The 2,924-nt window shown below is 42.5% G+C and overlaps 1 long non-coding RNA gene across 1 annotated transcript; it reads left to right on the top strand.

The window, feature by feature from the left end:
- The first annotated feature begins 530 nt into the window (after positions 1-530).
- On the top strand, positions 531-1,168 carry LOC115374718 (uncharacterized). Its single transcript, XR_003929642.1, has 3 exons — positions 531-614; positions 813-915; positions 1,126-1,168. It is a non-coding gene; the product is annotated as an uncharacterized LOC115374718 (long non-coding RNA).
- The last annotated feature ends 1,756 nt before the right edge of the window (positions 1,169-2,924 follow it).

Genomic DNA, 2,924 nt, shown 5'->3' with positions numbered 1-2,924 from the left:
ATTTCTCTTTTCCTCCTTAAACTCAGTAACTAGTTTCTTTTAGAAAAGCAGTCGTGTGGTTTTGCCACAAGAGAGTCTGTTGTCCACTTTAGTTCAACTGTTTACAGTAAACTATATCTGTCATATGTTTTTTTGTCTTATTCCCAACAACTTGCAGCAGAATTTGCTGAGAAAGGCTCAAAGAGCAAAATCCTCTCAAATGTTGAGGTTTGTCTTTGTGTTAAATCCTCCTCCATTCCAGCGGGGACAGTGCATCCTGACAGCTTGGAGTATGACTGTCACATCCTGTTCCCCTGTGTTCAGTATGAAACCAGGCTCACACACCTTTCACACTCACACTGCTCACCTGTTTGCCCACCACAGGAATGGAAAGGAGGCTCACACACACATTACATGGAAGACTTGACTCGCACACAGACACACACCACCATCCACAGGCATCAGGATATCTGTAGTGCCAAAACATTTTAGCCATTGTGTTATAATGTCAACATCAATGTTACTTCCTTACTTTGGCACTAAATGAGGAAGTGACGGCGGCGCGCAGCAAACAGGGGCCGCACGCCATTTGTCTTTCCTGCCGCTCCTCTCCCTTCAAAATCAACAGTTTAAAGGTAAAATAATGATGATGATTATAATGAGAAGAAGAAGAACATTTTATTATTATAAAAATAAAAATCTAACACTATTTTATTATTGTATCAACGGATCTTCCCCAGACATTTTCCAAATCCATAGTTTCATATCTGCTGACTTCCATCTGACTCATGGAAAGCTTGTTGTCCTGAATGAGCCGCTGTGTTTGTGTCAAGGTGTCGGCTCGGCTATGGAGCCATTTGGGAGAAGAATGAAGGGGCTCCCTGCCTCTGAAAGCTCTCTGTCTGGGGAACATGACAGCCAGACCAAAGCTAAGAGGTGAGATGAGGATCTCTGACTGTCCATGACTGTTCTCCATCTCAGAGCTCAGCAGGCAAATCAGCACAGCAGCATTATTCACAGGAGAAGCTCTGTGTGTGCTAACATCATATTTTATTTCTATGTTTTAATATGAAGTTATTATTTTCTTAGTGTGTTACTAAGAAAGTAAAGCAGATCCCTTCAGTGTGTTCATGATGTTTCTATCAGGATCCAGCAGGAGAGACCAGACTCCCCTGGACCTGGACCTGAGCCCAGCTGTGTGTCCATGAAGAGTGACCACTCTATGGGACGGCCTATTAAGTTCAGAGACAGCCTCCTCTCTGAGGATGATGGGTAATTATTTCAAATTGATAAAATTGATTGATAAATCAGATGTTTTTCTGTCATCAGATTCATGAGATCCAGAATTGGTTTGATCCTTCAGACTCTGTTGACTGAGTTTCCTCTTTCAAAACATCACATCCAATAACCGTGTGTGTGTGTGTGTGTGTGTGTGTGTGTGTGTGTGTGTGTGTGTGTCCTCCACAGAGTCCAGCAGCAGAGCTCAGAGGTTCCCAGTGCTCAGTCTGCCCAGCAGCATCAAACAGACCTGGCCTCCATATTTAAGGTGTGGAAATGTCTAACAACATAGCGACTGAAAAACAGCCATTCTGCTCTGAATCGTCTCCGTGCTGCTCTCTTCACATCTTTCAGGCTGGATTACAGCAACAAGGATTCATTTAATCTGAGATTAGCTCCAGTCAGAGTCAGCGTTGGAAATGAAGGATGTCCCGTTGTCCTGGGGATGATAAAAACAGCAGCGGGGACACAAATCTACAGTGTCTGGGACAGCAGAGAAACTCACCATCACAAATGAAATGATTGTAAAAGAAGTGAAATGTGTCAGTGTGCCTACTGGTGATGAAGGCAGAGCGTCACTGGGAGGCTGTGTCCACATGGTTTGTGTCAGTCACTCTGTCCACAGGGATTAAAAGCTGGTGTCTCTCACTGCTTCTACAGCGCTCAGCTTTTCTTCCATCGGCTCGCTGCCACTTGGCTTTGTAAAATATCTGATGTGAGCTGAGCTGCCTGCAGAACTCGCTGCTTTAGACAAGAATACGCTCACAAGGCTGAATGCAAAATGCTTCCATGTTGGATCTCCAACACGGGCTGTTTGCAGAAATCAGCCGCTTCACACGGGCAGCTGTGCACCTCCGTCCACGGCCCAGAGGTTCCACTCTGTGATGCAGAGAAGGCAGGAAAAAGTGGCAAAGCAGCAGCACAAGAAGAGGACTGATGCTGAAAGACAGTGTGTGTGTACATTTCCATCGGCGTCCACCAATCAGAGACAGGTTTGCATTTGCACTGCAGTTTGTGATGCATTTACTGATCCAGCAGTCAGAAATACAGAAAAAACAGTCACTCAGCCAGTCAGCAACAGAATATTGAAAAGTGACTGTGGCCAAACACCTCGGGTGATTTCATGTTTTTATTCAGATATCAGTGCAGTGATCAGTGAGTCAGTGAGTGAGTCAGTGAAGTGATGACTTACTGAAATAAAGTTATTAACCCTTAGATGCCTGGCTTACCAAACCCTACACTCTTCCATGAGTGGGGTCAAAAATGACCCCATTTGAAATGAATGGATTTTACACTGTAAACTTCAGAAATGTCTTTCATTTTGGTTAAAGATTTAGATTTTTATTCTATTTCAGTCAACAAAAGAATTATTTCATGTTTCACATGTCCATTTATCACTTTTAATAAACATTATATCAAAAAACATATTTTTAATAGGTCAAAAAAAGTAAACATACAAAAATTATCCATATTAGAAACAATGTGTTTACTGCAATATTTCTTCATTTTGGTTTTAAAATAATGATATTATATTTTGGTCAACACAAGAATAATTTCATGGCAGGGCTACTCAACCCATGGCCCAGGGGCCACATGCAGCCCGTATGGCATTTTTATGCGGCCCACCACTATCATATAATAAAAATATTATGATTCCATCTAATTTT

Source organism: Myripristis murdjan, chromosome 17, assembly GCF_902150065.1.
Source record: "Myripristis murdjan chromosome 17, fMyrMur1.1, whole genome shotgun sequence".
In the NCBI taxonomy this organism is placed as follows: Eukaryota; Metazoa; Chordata; class Actinopteri; order Holocentriformes; family Holocentridae; genus Myripristis; species Myripristis murdjan.
The sequence above is the reverse complement of the archived record's forward strand: the minus strand, read 5'-3'. Positions and strand labels throughout refer to the sequence as shown.